The sequence below is a fragment of the Nannobrachium achirus genome (assembly GCF_963921795.1).
Source record: "Nannobrachium achirus genome assembly, chromosome: 22".
Taxonomy (NCBI): Eukaryota; Metazoa; Chordata; class Actinopteri; order Myctophiformes; family Myctophidae; genus Nannobrachium; species Nannobrachium achirus.
The window spans coordinates 7,040,264-7,057,898 of record NC_137829.1 but is presented as its reverse complement, the minus strand read 5'-3'; positions in this window follow the sequence as shown (position 1 = coordinate 7,057,898).

Genomic DNA, 17,635 nt, shown 5'->3' with positions numbered 1-17,635 from the left:
ACACACACACACACACACACACACACACACACACTTAATGATGCAACAGGGCCTATAGTAAAGACCACTACTCTAATCATGCTCTTTCATAATCATCTCTTGGGGAGTTTCCTGTCCAGTGAGAGATCATCAGGATCACCATGTTCTGTTCCTTTCCTTGTGTTGAAAACACGCTCCATTTTTAGCCTGTCAGCTTGGGTCTTCATCCTTACACGTCATGACGAGCCTCCTTTCAGTTACATTGCTTTCTTCTTGAAGTGCTTTTGGATGAATGGTATAGGTGACTTGAGGTTGACTCACACTGTCAAGGCTTTCTCTTATGGCCTCCAAGAAATAGGTACTTGTATCAGTGTGGTTACATAGTCATGCTCTGGCATGAGGTTGGGTGTTTGCCCCTGCGCGCATACAGCCTTGTGCGGTCATGCAATTGATTGGTTCCTGATGTGCAAACAGATAATCAATACTTCAGCCATGTCAACCTCCCTGTGGCCACTGATCTGCCATGTACTCTGAACGGCGAACGCCAGTGTTATTCTCTACCCACTCGACCAACAAGAATATATCTCATCTCCTATAAAGGATATTTTCTCTTAATAGCCTAATGATCCACAGTGTGTCTGCCCAGTGCCGGAAACTTGATGAAGAGAAGCGAGTGTTAGAGCACTGGTCTGAATCCGATTGGTCAAGGAACACACTGCGGTTACCATAGAGATGTACTTCCATGGAGGAAAACAAAGCATTTGTCCATTGAGACCTCTACACACCCAGGAGACACACACATCAAGAGGACAGAAGTGCCAAGCTGCAAAAAAAGATACAATTCATCTCATTCATCTCATTAAGTGACATTACAGTACACAGGGGACATGCTAAAGAATGTGATAATCAATATGGTTTCAATGAGTTTTTGAATCATCATAGTACACAATGTAAGTGCCCTGACACGCATACTATTACAGGGAGCCTGTGGGTATATGTGTGCATGCATGTATGCATGTGTGCGTGCGTGCATGCGTGCGTGCGTGCGTGCGTGCGTGCGTGCGTGCGTGCGTGCGTGCGTGTGCATATGCCCTCATCCACTTCTGAAAAGAAGAAAGATGTATTATACAAAGTTTATAGCTACAGAATGAATCTGGCACTGTACTACCACTGTAATTTCCTGTTTCAGGGACTAGGTGCCCTACTGAACCCCTTTAATCCATGGTCAAAGCCAGAACAGCATTTTGCTGTAGGAGAGTATGACAAAGGCTAACCTTGACAAACATACAGTACATGTACAGTAGTTTGTCCTAATTCATATCCAGACACTCGGCAGCAAACATTTATAGGGGTCTCACTTTGTGAAAGAGATTTATTTTTATTGCCAGGTATTATATGTGTGCACAAATAATTGTTCTCTACCATAGCTGATTATGTAGAACAGCAGTCTGTGAATCAGTAAGCCACCAGTTCGCCCCCTATCTAGCCAGCTTGCCCACTTGATGTGTTGAACTGTCCCTGGGCAAGACTCTTAACCCCTAACTGCTCCCCAGGTGCCATTTTAATGGAAGCCACTTCTGCTAATAATTAGAATGGGTAAATGCAGCGGACAAATTTGATGTATGCGCAAATGTACTTGGCTTATACAGTACCCCAACAACAACTAAAAGGGACGCAATAGTAAATATAGTAATAATACAAAATATTATTAGTGCACTATAGTTCTGGCTTTCTCATCATCTGATGTAACCTTTTTCTCTAAGGGTTTTCCCATTTAAGTACTCCGAGTTACTCATCAGCTGCTGTAACCCTTCACCCAATCAGACATCACAATACCTTGATATCGTGACGTCATCTTTCTAGTTAGTGTGGTTGCCAGTAGAACAACCAGACTATTGTTCTAGTCCGGAACACCAACATTGCGTAAACATAGCCACTCAGGAAGCAGCATTAATGTTCTGGATAACATTTAGACAATCAGGAAGCAGCATTCTCGGTGACGTCACCATTATTGTGTAAGTCAATTGAGTTCAATGTGGGAGTGGTGCAAGCTTGAGATCGCAGACAAAAAATAGGCAACCACACTTGCAATTTCCAATTGCATCTTTCTCGTCACACTTTTCCCCTACTCATATCTCCGCCACCGTTACCCCGATCCATGACAAACTTTGCAGACACATACTCCTTGGCTGCAAAACCCCTAATTTCTCACATGGCCCTCTTCTAGCGCCACCATGAGGCCGATTCTTGCTAAACACATTTTTGGACACTGCTCCAACAGATTTTTCCCTAGAATCACGCAAAGCGGTACACAGTATCTCTACAGTCATGTCATCAACATGGATCTGTCCCATTTCCCATATTCCCTCCTGATTGCCTACCATTGCGTTGAAGTAGGCTGTTACAGTACATTGTTTCTTATTTCCTGGACTAAGATGAGAATGGCATGTATTATGAGTCAATATTATGTGTCCTTACTGCAGTTGCTTATCTCACAATTAGGGAGTCTTACTTGGTTCTCTATTTTGCTTTCTGGTTCAGGTTGCAAACTACGTGGCTCCAATGTGGATCTCATACTTCATGTGGCCAGGCCCAGCCTGTGAGTTCAGATATAACGGATCTATGACGTAAGACTCCTCAAGCTTAAACCTCACCAAACGTAGAGGATTGGTTCCAGAAGGACGGACAGACATTCGGTCGATTAATTGCGACCGTAGGTCGCATTTACTACCAAAACCTCCACCGGCTGTCTGTGAGTGAGTGAGTCCGTCACACTTTTGCCCTGCTCATATCTCCACAACCGTTGCCCCCATCCATGCCAAATTTTGCACACACACTCCTTGACTGCCAAACTACAACCTCCAAGGACCCCCGGAGCCCCAGGGACCCCCAGGTCCCTGGGGGACCCCCAGATGTAAAAAATGACCAAATGTGCTCACACGTCACACGTCACACTTTTTCCCTGCTTATATCTCCGCACCCGTTGACCCGATCCATGCCAGATTTTACACACACACTCCTTGCCTGCCAAACTACAACCTCCAAGGACCCCCGGAGCCCCAGGGACCCCCAGGGACCCCCAGATGTAAAAAATGACCAAATGTGCAAAAATGACCAAATGACCACCCCAACGGGGCTGCTCACGGGGAATTCCCGGGGACCACCGACTCCTGGTGCTCCAGAACAGATGCAAAAGTGGTGGCGCCCCCAGTGGAGGACCCCCTGCCACTGCAGCGCACATAAAATGCCCTAACTCGGGCTAGGAGCGTCCGGGAGAGCCGGGGCCGGTACCTATTCGTCCGCCAAGGCAACGCGGAGACCCCACCCCTCATTTCTCACATGGCCCTATTCTAGCGCCACCTTCAAGCCGATTTTTAAAACACATTTTTGGACACTGCTCCTACAGTTTTTGCCCTAAAATCACGAATATCACTACACAGCATGTCTACACTCATGTCATCAACATGGATCAGGAAGATTTTGGAAAAACACATTTTAGCCCTATTTGTGGAGATAAGCCACCTACGGTCGCTTATCTCCCGATTAGGGAGTCTTACTGGTAGTAAGAAATATTTAAAGTCTAAGGCTGATGCCTGTTGGGGACGATGCCTGGTGGCAACGCATGCCCAATCCCTTTATGCAATACCCATTGTACCCACTAGACTACCCATTGTGTCAGGATATTTACTTGCGCCAGCAGAGTGCGCAAGTGCTGTGTTTGCTGTTTCTTTTTTTTTTTTTTTATAATTTTTATCCCACGATTTTGTAACCCATTTTCACCCAGTGCCAAATGCCTGTGTAATCCTGGGCTCTGCTCTCCCCCATGCCGCTCCTGGGGAGACAACGGACTGAACTCATGCTTCCTTCTATGCATGAGGAGTCCAAGTTGCTTCTTTTCACCTGACAGTGGGGATTTCCCTGGTTTGGACGTAGCGCGTGGAAGGAACACGTTATTCCAACCAGTTCCTTTCCCCTCCATCAGGTGCCCCGGCTGGCCAGGGGGAGGCATTATAGAGACCAGGATTACTGCATGTTTTTGTGTGAGGGCATCAACCCTAGGAGACACGGGCAGAACATGCAAACTCCACACAGAAAGGCCCTATCGCCAACCCCACCTAGGGTGTGGGCGCTGATGACGCGGAGGGAGGAACACGCCCCCAGTGCCCACAGCGTTCCCCGGCGGGAATCAAACCCAGGACCTTCTAGCTGTGAGGCGAAGCGCTAACCACTGCGCCACCGTGCCACCCTATTATGTTTGCTGTTTCTGTCGTGTCCTCTGTTTGTGTTTTTACACCCGTAGCCAATCAGGGTGCAGCATTCCTGGTGACGTCACCATCAACAGCCAATGAGGGACCAGTATTCTTGGTGACGTCACCATCAACAAGTGCGACCTGAAATAAATAACAAGGTGCGCTCTGCTGGCGCACAAGTAGGCCATACATGGCCATGTGTGCATGAGACGCAAGTTGGCACCTCAAAAGAGTGCAGTCTAGTTAGTGCTGTACTCATTATCATAGCACTTGGAGGGTAGTCTATGATGTCAGTACATGACATCATATTGATGAGATCAGGGATCTCCATATACTTTATGGGCATTAAAGGGACACATACAGACAGACAGAGAAGAGATTTGTGGGCATACAGTAGATATGTGGGGGACACACACACACACACACACACACACACACACACACACACACACACACACACACACACACACACACACACACACACACACACACACACACACACACACACACACACACACACACACACACCTTACAGAGATATAACTATTAAACGGTGATATAAGCAACGCAGATGCAGCCAATAAAATGAATCATGTGTTTGTTGACTACTCTATGCTTGTACATTTGCACTCATATATGGCTCTGGACACTACTATATCTACCTCTGGACACTACTATATCTAACAAACACATGATTCATTTTATGAGCTTGCTACTCTTCTGATGTTTTTAACAAACATCAAAATGAGCCTATAGGGTTTCACAGCACTTTAAATGAGCATTGGTATTGTTCATCACCTATTCTTTAGCTATGTAAAATAACTAAACTGAGCATTTCATCATGCTTCGGAATTGGAATGACTCTTTCTTTCCTTGTAAGAATGACTGTATGCTTCATTATTTATAACCTTGGCAGAGCACACACACATCTATCCGGGACATATAAGGCTACACAGAAAGTGTCGTGAAAAGACAGCGTTTGATGTCTGAGCGTTCCAAGTCAAAGCATCTGCTCCTCTGTGGCTCAGCAGCATTAATTGAGTAATCGAGTAGATATTATACATGTCTCATTCTCTATTAGGAAATAGTTTTTGACATCATTGATATTTTAGAATATGGTGCTGTAGAATGCAATTTTTATTTTTACACAGCATTTTACTCAGCATTTACCAAAATGGTAGCGTGTGTGTGTGTGTGTGTGTGTGTGTGTGTGTGTGTGTGTGTGTAGTTTAAAAAAAATATTCCTAACTGCAGTGGTTGTACTTGTGGTTGGATCCTGTGGTCAGTTAGGAACACTACTGGTTGAAGTGGTACTGCCTGAAGCAAGGGTCAAAATTCAACTTCTCCCCTAACAGGTGTGCTCTATTAGCTCAGGGGTAGAAATTGTGACATTTGCGTGGGGGACAGAGGTTTGAATTTTGGGTAAGACATAAGAAACTTAAGAAAAGTCTAAAGTCCATTTCCATTTTGAAATGCATCACTTTACAAACATTTGGATCAGAAATACGCAGTAGAGGAATAGGTGTGAGGCAAACCAAGGAGAGGCCAATGGTTCTGTTATCATTACCATAACATGATTGAGCCATATTAGCTACTGGTTCCACTTTTAGAATGACCTTAGTGCAGAGTAAAGACAAAACAATTAAAATCCAAAAGCCAGTGACAAAGAAAGTCAACCGACGACGACAAACAACCACAGAAAACTTTAATTGCAGCCATCTGTTCTGCAGTGTTAGTGAGCGGTGCTGTGGCCTGTCCGGGATGAACCAGCTCTCCTCCCATGAGAACCGTTACCGTAGTCACTTTCCATCACAGAGACAAAAAAACACTGATCCTAACCTTGAGGGATTGCATCTCTCTTCCTACTGTTCCCTTAGCAGAGATGGCCACACCGACCAGTGGAATCATCACAGACAGGGGTGTCGCACCAAATTCTGGGCCCTGGGTACAAGGATTCACTGCGGGCCCCCCATGAATGTTCTTCATATGGTGAGGGGGTTTAACCCACTTAGACTGGGAACACATTATTATTACGCATTCTTTTGTGCTTTAACTATTGAAAAATAGTAGATATACAAGCTCTGCGACCTTGTAGATCTGCTATTTTTGAAAAATCTTGAAAATTTGTGCAAGTCTTTGAATATTTCAAATCCTTCTAAGGTTTTTTTTTTTTAAATCGATGTTTCTCAGTGGTGCTCATACTGCTCAATCCTTTTCATGTGAAGGACCCCCAAAATGATATGTATTTGGTCACGGAACCCCATCTCAAAATATTTAGTTCCAGGGACCCCCCCAGAAGCAAAATTTGAGTTACAAATGTTCACTTTAAAAAAAGATATATTCAAAGACTTACAAAAAAAAATCTAGATTTTTCAAAAAATAGCAGATCTACAAGCTTGCAGCTGAGATTGTATATCTGCTGTTTTTCAATAGCTGAAGTATAAAATAATTAAGGCCCCTCCACCTTGGGCCATAGTAACTCAGTCCCACTCCCCCCCCCCCCCCCCCCTCCCCTTGTGACGCCCCTGATCACAGATGCAGCCCAGAAAAACAAACCCGAGCTCCCGATGAGGGAACCCTTGGTATTTGTCTCAATCAGCCAGAGACAGGGTTGCCAACAGGCCAGGCAGGTTTACTGCTTGATAGCCATGGTGCGGTAAAGAGAGATGGGGTGATCTATGGAGAGAGGGCGAGATCATTTAGCGACCTACAACTGGGTTGCAACCTGGTCGGTCGGTAGATTTAGCGACCCAGTCGGTAGATTTAGCAACCCAGTCGGTGGATTTAGTGACCCAGTCGGTAGATTTAGCGACCCAGTCGGTAGATTTAGCAACCCAGTCGGTGGATTTAGCGACCCAGTCGGTGAAAACTACCGACCAGGTTGCAACCCAGTTGTAGGTCGCTAAATGATCTCGCTCCTACTGCCGAATAAACGAACGACAACATGGCACACCAGTGCGTTGAGTGCGCATTTCCGAACGCGCCCAATATATTTCTTTAATAAGTGCATCCAAGGTCAAGAAAATAATTCATGAAGCACAAAAAAACACATTCATATTATATAGTGCATAAATGTTGTTCAGAACTCAGAAGCCAACCAAATCCAGAAAAGTCTAGCCTGGCTGGTATAGGCCTACTAAATGCAGCTAACTAACTGCAGTACAACATGGGTGGATTGTTTAGCTGTGCTAGGCTAATTCCACTAGTATGCCCTATTATTAGTGTAATGCTTCACACATAAACTACAGTAATTAAAGGCATTACTAGACCTACACACACAACCAAAGCCAACAAATAACCAATGCATGCAATACAGAGGCCTAAATTCCAAATATACCACAATTCACATGTTGTTGACAAGGTGCAATCCATGTAATTTGAACAGGACCACAATGGAAACAAGCCCCTATAGGGCTTTATGTGTTATCCTTTTAACAACCATTGTAAATCGTTCCTCCGTACTAAATAATTGTACACACATCTCAATGACTCAATCCTCCTCGCTTGTGTCCTTGTATTCAGTGGTTTTGTCCTTCAGCGTATGTTTTTCAGGGGTGTTAGGCCTACTTGTGTGAGGTGTGTGAAGACTGCTTGACCTTTCAGATCTGTCAGACAAAGATGAACTTTCAAATGTGTGAGGGTGTTTAACTGGGGAGTTTGTGGCTGTTTCGGATGCACTGCATTCCTCGGATGAGATGGATTTATCCAACATGGCTTTTGGAGCCAAGTGTGTCCCTGGTGCCTCCTGCAGGTTGTTGGTTGTCTTCCCCTGTTCCCTTGGCTCACATGTTCCTGTGCCACTGGTCATCTTGCTAGCAGAGGTTTGAGCTGTTTTGTTAGTCTTCTCTCTGGTGCCGCTGTCACTGCTGCTCTGGCTGTGTCTCTGACTTTGTTGGCATGTGGATGAATTCTGTAACCATCATAATGGTATTGTGAGAAAGATATACTGATAATAATATATGAATGATAGTGACTCCTGAACCGGCAGCATCATGTCCTCAGTTCATTTTAGGCCTATATACTGTAGATCATTTTTTCAAAGCTATCTTTTTGGCTTTTTATGCTTTTATTGATTGCGGCCGTCAGGTCGCAGTTTAGTATCAAAGCCTCCACCGGCCGTCCGTCCGTCCGTCCGTCGGTCACACGTCACACCTTTGCCCTGCTCATATCTCCGCATCAGTATGACATCACACTGCTTGGTGTGTGCCGTCAGGGTCATTTGTGTACGGTGTGATGTCATACTGATGTCAGCAGTGTGATGTCATACTGATGTCAGCAGCTATGTCTCTATATATGGAGTTATATGTTGTTCGTGTCCAAATATGGGGCTTGTGAGGTCAGACTTAGTGAGATTCGTCGGTTATCTCCATATATGGAGGGAGAACCAGCTTATGAGCCGATGAGTTGTGTCAGAGTCGAGATCCTGCTTGCATCTAATCTGTCGGTAGATAATGCCGGTCTTATATAAGGGTCATTTGTGTACGGTGTGATGTCATACTGATGTCAGCAGTGTGATGTCATACTGATGTCAGCAGCTATGTCTCTATATATGGAGTTATATGTTGTTCGTGTCCAAATATGGGGCTTGTGAGGTCAGACTTAGTGAGATTCGTCGGTTATCTCCATATATGGAGTGATGTGTTGGTTATCTCCATATCTGGAGATTCAACCTTCAATGATTTTGACATCTTGTTACTAATCTGTCGGTAGATAATGCCGGTCTTATATAAGGGTCATTTGTGTACGGTGTGATGTCATACTGATGTCAGCAGTGTGACAGGAGATAATCGACCAACGGTCGCTTATCTCCCGATTAGGGAGTCTTACTGGTAGTGAACAGTTAGTCTGACAGGAAATGGGGAGAGGGATGCGGGAGAGAAACGCCATTTAGGCATGGTTGAAATGGTTAAGTACAGTAAAAGGTTCAACTTCAAAATGGTTGTTTTTTTGGCTTTAGGTAAGTTTAGATGGTTAAAACAAGTTTACTGTAGGTATGTGTTTGTTAAGGTCACGGTAAGGATCTATGATGGTGGTTTGGCCACTGATATTTATAGATAATATCAGACTCCCACATTTGTTTGTATAAATTGGGTTCAGGAGCTATGAAGATTTTGGTTTGTATGTGAGCTATATTCAAATAAATGACCATCTTAATTGAACTACTGTAGGTCATCACCTTTGGGTCACTTGCCCTTCCTCGTGGGTAGAGTGCAATGTTGTCCATTAACTTGAGAGTCTTGAGCCAGTCCTCATGCCAGGCCATCGCGCTATAGAATGGTTTGCACTGGTTCAGACGAAACTGAATCACCTGGTTCTGCTTTGTGATACGGAACAGCTCCTGCTGTCTCCTCTCTCTGCCAAGGCTACAATGAAAAGTAATAAAATCTTGTTGGCACTACGAAAGCTATGCAGTTTCAAACGGCATGAAATCATTTGACTGTGTGTGTGTGTGTGTGTGTGTGTGTGTGTGTGTGTGTGTGTGTGTGTGTGTGTGTGTGTGTGTGTGTGTGCGTGCCAACCTTTTCCTTTCATAGTGATTTCTGTTGTCAATTTGCCCAGTGGTCCTCATAATGTGGGATATTTTCCCCAGAAGCATAAGGTTTTCTCTGTGGGTTTTCATTGCCTGCTCTTCTTCAAGCTTAACGTGGGAGTTACATTCACATGACACCTCAACAAAAATAACAAATGTTTTAATGCGGCTTACATTGTTGTGAGCAGCATAAAAACACATTCTAGTAATTGCTGCCATCTTGTGGACATATAGTGAGTTCATTTGAATGGGATGTAGTGTGACCATAATCACCTTCTGCTTTTTAGTTTTTAGTGCTAGATGATCATATGTCCTTGGAGGACTGGTGTTTACGGTTGCCATAGCTGATTTCACCTGGACAAAAAAGAAATATTCAAAATGTTTTTGAAGGTATTAAAGGGATATTACACTTTCAAAAAACTTTTGGTCATTGTATGGTCTAATCAGGCTTGTATGAACACCCTGAACAGTTTTTAATTTGCTTCATTCAGTATTTAGATATTTGATGTAAATGTTACCAGCTCCAACACGCCCAGGCCCTCTCCACACACACACCCATTGTAACTTCAAACTCCATTTTAACCATGATAGATTCATTAAAAACACCCATTATTTTTTCTGGTGACTCATAATACCCTCCTAATACGTGAGCAGACCGTGTTTTTTCAATAACTTTTTTCATTTATTTTCAATAAAATATTATTGTATTTAATGTTTTCCATTTTCCCAAAGAATTATTAAAAATAAAAGAAAAAAGTTATTGAAAAAACACGGTCTGCTCACGTATTAGGAGGGTATTATGAGTCACCAGAAAAAATGATGTGTGTTTTTGATGAATCTATCATGGTTAAAATGGAGTTTGAAGTTACAATGGGTGTGTATGTGGAGAGGGCCTGGGCGTGTTGGAGCTGGTAACATTTACATCAAATATCTAAATACTGAATGAAGCAAATTAAAAACTGTTCAGGGTGTTCATACAAGCCTGATTAGACCATACAATGACCAAAAGTTTTTTGAAAGTGTAATATCCCTTTAAGAGCTGGGGTACCGCTTGATTAATTGTATGCCAACTACTTGGCACTGCAATGCACTTTTAACTAAAATAACTTGAGATGTAGGCCTATAGGTTATAATAGCATACAAGGAATATGGTACAATATATGACTCTGAAACCAATAACTTGAAAAGTAATTTTTTTCCCAAACACAACACAACACAACACAACACAACACATGTAGGCTACTTGTCTTGTTCCTTGTTTTTGTCAGAGCTGCAACATTTTATGTGCTGAAACTAAATACCACCAACCTGGTTGTGTGGCAATAAAAGTAACTTGAACTTGAACACAACACAACACATGCTCTTCCTTACCTTTCTCCGGTGCATATCATATGAAGCTTTGTCCCATTTCTGTTGCAGGTATTTGTTCCCAGCGGGAAGCAATGGTTGATATGCCCAGTGCTGCATCACGGTCTGGTAAAAAAAAGAAAAACACACACACCAAAAGAAAACCTGCTGGTAGCCAGGGCTGTCACGATCATTAAATTTTACAGGATGATTACCGGTAATTGACACAAATAATTGTAATTCATGTTTTAACTGTGTTTTTGCCTATTACACTTCATACCCCAAAATTGCACAGGGCAGATTATGTCAAATAAGTTAATTATACAAAGAAACAACTGACATATGTAATACGTTTTAACTTTCAAAAGGTTTTAAATAGTGTCGCATCCTGAGCTTATGGGGCTGTTAAGTATGACATCATTTTGTAGGCAGAGGAGAATTTCTGCCCCCAGTTTCCGTGAATCTTTTTACTATTTTTACTATTTACACATTTTTCTTCTCTTTGTTGTTGAAAGGAAAGTGTTAGAATTATACTTTAGTCGTTATTTTTGTCTCGGATCTGTTGAAATAGCGAGGGACAGAAAATGCTCTGGGGGCAGAGTTCTCCTCTGCCTACAAAATGATGTCACGGCTTAAAAGCCCCATAGATCGGGTATTTCCGCAATGTTTTACAAATGTTTGAAAATAAAAATGAAAAAATCTTTCAACATGTAAACGATTATGTAGAATAATTGTGATCATCTCAAATAATTGCGATCATGCGATTATGTAATCATTGTGACAGCCCTAGTGGTGTATAATAGTATTCACACACACAAATAACTATGAATCTTATATCATCTTGATAGTACTTACAATATGTGGATCAGTGATCAGTCAAAGGTAAACAGCATGCTAACTGTTCATAACCCTCAGGCTTACTTAACTCACTGTTGGGGCCCAGGCTGACCCCTCTGTATTATCTTTGCCCCCCCCCTATAACCCAACTCTTCCTCTACCCAAGTCTTTCCTATCCAGTGAATGGAACTCAGACAGACTGCAGTCTGTGTTCTGCCAGTCTGTCTGTCAGTAGGTTGCCATGACAGCAGAGAGAGAGAGGAGGGGGGGGGGGGGGGGGGGGGGGGGGGATGCGTAAATGGATGGTTTCAAATGTTCTGGTTGTTTAACAAGTTTCATAGTGCTGCGCATACAGGTATAGAGATAATTAGTGCATGTGCGTCTGTGGGAACAATGCTTGTAAAATGACAGTCAAATTAGCTATATTGTTTAAATACACAGTTTAAAGTTTATGTTCCAATAAAAATGCCCCAACAAAAATGGGGTTTATTGCAAACTTGTTCAAACATGTTTGCTGCATTTTAGAAGGCAAGACCATTTAGGTATATGTTTTGGGCTGTGTAGTTTCCTTGCCATGATGTAGCTCCAAATGTGGGCAAGAAATTGATAATTTAAATTATGCACCTTGTTGACTTACATTGTAGCTCCTGCGTCACTCAGTTCTTTAGCACGTAAATGAACACAAACAAAGCTGTGTAGAAAAGAAAAACTAGTAAAGAACATCACAAAACCCAGTACCGTTTGTTTTATTAATAAAAATGTCAACTTCCTATAGATATTACTATTTTTATGAGGATCCGGATCGATTAAAAAAAAAGAAAAAAGAAAAACAGTACTGGGATTGGTGATGTTCTAAATCATCTGAATGTAGTAAATATCTAAATGTGGTGGTTAAGAAAGGGTTCCATTATGCCATTACTTGAGTTCAAAAGTGTTAAAATAAGTTACGTAGTTTTTATTTTCAATCATACTGAATGATTATTACTTTAACATGAAAAAGGGAAGCCTGACTGCATTGAATCAAATGATTGTTTGTTTCCTACTAATAGCCGGGCAGAGGCAGTAATGGCCTTGGTAACAGTTACTTGGAAACAAACATCGCAGAGACTTATAGCCTAACAACACAGTCACTGTAAACAAAACCATTTACAGATGACTTTCAACCTGCAGTCATAAAACGCATGTTATAAAGTTCATGTGTGACCTTCTTTATTATTTGTTCTTGTGAAAGAGATTCCATTAGCATTATACCTTATGCCTACATTAGATCAATCTATAGGCTACTTCTATGAGAAACTTATATCTGATGGTCTGCTGATTTAAAAAAATCGAAACTCTGTTCGAAGTGGAGCTGTGTGTGTGTGTGTGTGTGTGTGTGTGTGTGTGTGTGTGTGTGTGTGTGTGTGTGTGTGTGTGCAACAGCGCCCCTCCCTTAACATGTGTGGTCAGAAAAGGTTACTGCAGGCTACAGACAGACAGACACGCAGACAGACAGACAGACAGACCCACACACACGGCCACGTATAGGGAGCTTGTGTTCCACACAGCTCCAACAATTGAGGATGTATAAAGCTTCATGCAGGAAGATGTGAATGGGAATTAATATTACAACACTTCCCTCTGCTGGTAAGAATTGGGACTGATGTTTTCTGGTGCAAAACCAAGTGAAACCAAACCACCCTGCATGAATATTTTAACAACCAAAGAAAACACATGCATTTAGTCACTATGGAACACCCTTACTGATCACCTGACATCTGTGTCATCTTTTAAAGCAGATTTAAGACCTGTGTATGTGTGTGTCATTTGAACTGTGAGACCAACAGTCAGAGAGAGATAGGAAATGTGGAGGGAGAGTAGGGGCGTGACCAGGAATCGAACCGGGGACTCACTATTAATCAGAGCATTGTGCTCTACGGCCTACTGGGCGCCCCTTTTACTGCAACATTTTGGTGTTTTGTAATGTGCTATAAAATGCAATTGTCTTGACTATCGAAAATGTATCTAACAACAACAGAATAATAGACTGTGTGTGAATCCAAGGGCAAAGTGATTCACTGAGCTCTGTATCATCAATGTTGGCAGAAATGAGCCAAACATGACCAGTGGGAAAACCCACAATTCACAGCCATGTATGACTAATGCAAAAGTTTCTACATAATACAATCTGGAATTTAATAAGAAATAATAGGCCAAGTGAAATTTTATTAGATAAAAATGGAGAACAGTACAAGTATAGTCAACACAATAAAAAGTTTAGTACAGTACAGTTAAACCTTGAAACACCCTGGCTAAAAGAAGCATCCCAAATAAGTCCTTTTACGGTCTTGTTTACGTCGGAACTCCTTGGTATTCAATTCATGATAACAAATGGCAAGCAAAACATTTAATAATATTCAAAAATCATCGCAGGTATAAAAACAATATATGTACAGGGTAGGGGGTGGGCTAAGGTTTGGGGGGGGTGAGGGGGGGGGGGGTGCTCACTTCTTGCCTGTCTATGGAGAAGTGATAACTACCTCTGCCTCTGGCCTCCTGAAAGGTGAGTATTCAGGGCAGTTTTGAAGGAGGCCAGCGAGCTACATGTTTTAATGGAAGTAGTCAAGGAATTCCACACCTGGGTGGCAGTGTTTCTGATTTCTGGCAGTTACTACATTTTAGCAGTAAACAACAGATATAGGCTGCAAGTTTATTTCTATAGTGACTATATTTATATATAGTTCTTCTAGCATCTGTCCTCACAAAGGCTGATTCTCCATGTCTGACATGTTGCCGCGGACGCCCCCCTGAGCCAATTAATTATCCCCCACAGCCCCAGTCACATTTCACTGCACTGGAATGAGTCCTCATGAATGAATTATGGGAGGTAAAATGTGTCCAGTCTAATTTGTTATTTAGTCATATAAGAGGAGACGTGTGCTGATAGAACAGATGGCATAGTATGCCAGGCATACAGTATATCAGGGTGATAAAAGACTATTTGGGAGGTAGCCTACAACATTCTCTCGGCTTTCATTTCTATTCCCAATATTTGGTTTTCTATGTGTAGCACCAGCCAATAAAGTGACCCGCAACAGCCCTGCCAGTTGAGCTCAGCTCTATTGGCACAGTGGTTTGCGTGTTGGTCTGGCGAGTGGGAGAGTGGTGGTCAATTCCCGCTCCCGTGCATCACTACATATGCACAACCACCTCATTTCAAATAATACAGATAAAAACTCAACTGTTTTAGTAACTGTAACTGTTACTAAAAATATGACTGTGCAGCCCACCGAAAACAAGATGTGTGATGCGACATGTTGTGAGCTTGTAGATCTGCTGATCGCCTATCACTGTCTTACAGTGAAGTATAAATCAGACTTTATGCAGTCTATGCTTATCTGGAGATGCAACCAAAGGCATGAATACATGCATATTACTTTCAGTGGTGTTGCATGCCTCCATTTGTTGCATAAGGAGAAATAATGTCTTATTATTATTAATATTATTATTACTTGCGAAGCAGAGCACGCAAGTGTTGTAATCGGCTTGGTATGTATGTAGATGACTGGGTTTATTGAAGACCGTTGCCCTGAAACGGCTGGGATTCTGGGAATGTATGTATGTATGTAGGTGTCTTCCTACAGCCAATGAGGGACCAGCATTCCTGGTGATGATATTAGCAGAGTTTGGTATATAAGAGCACTCTTGGTAATGTGTTCATTAACGGGCGAAGACATTGGGGACATGAGGCCAGCAGCGCACACCTTGTGGCGCGCCCTGCTTGGCGCACAAGTAGGCCACGTGTGGCCTGCTTGAGTGTGAGGCGCAAGTTGGCAATTCGACAGAGTGCAGTTCTAGTTGTTATTATTATTATTACCAGTAAGACTCCCTAATCGGGAGATAAGCGACCGTAGGTGGCTTATCTCCACAAATAGGGCAAAATTTATTCTGGCTACTTTGCATGCGTGTGTTCATCCTGATCCTGTTAAGAATGGGGATGTTGCTAACCTCCGAGATGATGATGCATGTTTATTATGTGCTGCTCAGTGGCAGGGGATGTTACAGTAATTGTGCCACAGCTGGCTCAATGGTGGATATGCCATTGTATTGTTTTGGGAATAAATGGAGATAGTCTCTGTGGGAGAGTGGCAAAGTAAAGTAAGGCCTCTGGCTGGAACACAAAAGACATACAACAAACATACAAATGTAAGAATTTCCATAAAAATTATAATAATCAAGAAGTAGTGAAAATCTACAAGCTTGCACTTGTAGATCGGCTATTTCCACTAGTTTGGGTCCCGGGCAAACGTCTCTCTTTGGTTCTCGATCTGAAAAGTTTGGGAACCACTGTGTAATGTACCCCAAATCATAGAGAGAGGGTGAGCTCCAAAAGTCGCTTTTGGCATGTGCCAGTTGTTCCACGGCATGTGCCGTTCCGCATGCCGTTCCGGAACGGCACTTGCCACGGCACATGCCAAATGCCACTTTTGGAGCTCGCCCTTTGTGAAATCATGGTGGCATATCCCATCTCCAGACAAGGCCCTTCAACCAGAGTAATATAAAGGAGAAGAATAAAACGTACGTATCTTGTTTGGATGAAATATGATTTCTTATTGGTGGTAGTGGTAAAAGTAAAGTGGTAAGAACTGGTGGTAAAAACTTTGAAGTGAAACGTAACCGGGGGTTGTTTTGTTGCATAATTCTGATGTAATTCAACAAACACACCAGCGGTGATTTGTGCATGTGTTAATTAATGCCAAGATCCCTGACTGTATGGTCACTGGAGAGAGGGCGAGATCATTTAGCGACCTACAACTGGGTTGCAACCTGGTCGGTAGTTTTCACCGACTGGGTCGCTAAATCTACCGACTAGCGACCCAGTCGGTAGATTTAGCGACCCAGTCGGTAGATTTAGCAACCCAGTCGGTAGATTTAGCGACCCAGTCGGTAGATTTAGCGACCCAGTCGGTAGATTTAGCGACCCAGTCGGTAGATTTAGCAACCCAGTCGGTGGATTTAGCGACCCAGTCGGTAGATTTAGCAACCCAGTCGGTGGATTTAGCGACCCAGTCGGTAGATTTAGCGACCCAGTTGGTAGATTTAGCAACCCAGTCCGTGAAAACTACCGACCAGGTTGCAACCCAGTTGTAGGTCGCTAAATGATCTCGCTCCTACTGAGATTTTCACAAAGGTGAGAGAGGGCGAGATCCTTTAGCGACCTACAACTGGGTTGCAACCTGGTCGGTAGTTTTCACCGACTGGGTCGCTAAATCTACCGACTAGCGACCCAGTCGGTAGATTTAGCGACCCAGTCGGTAGATTTAGCAACCCAGTCGGTAGATTTAGCGACCCAGTCGGTAGATTTACCGACCCAGTCGGTAGATTTAGCAACCCAGTCGGTGGATTTAGCGACCCAGTCGGTAGATTTAGCAACCCAGTCGGTGGATTTAGCGACCCAGTCGGTAGATTTAGCGACCCAGTTGGTAGATTTAGCAACCCAGTCGGTGAAAACTACCGACCAGGTTGCAACCCAGTTGTAGGTCGCTAAATGATCTCGCTCCTACTGAGTTTTTGTTTAATAAAGATCCGTGGGAGACAACGTTTAGAGCTCATTTCTGCCAAGAAATTCCGTGCAGGTGATTGTTGTGTTGGAGTTTGGAAGCAGCAAATCATACTGACTCGGTCCTGACCTCAGCTCAGCCTGCACCACCTG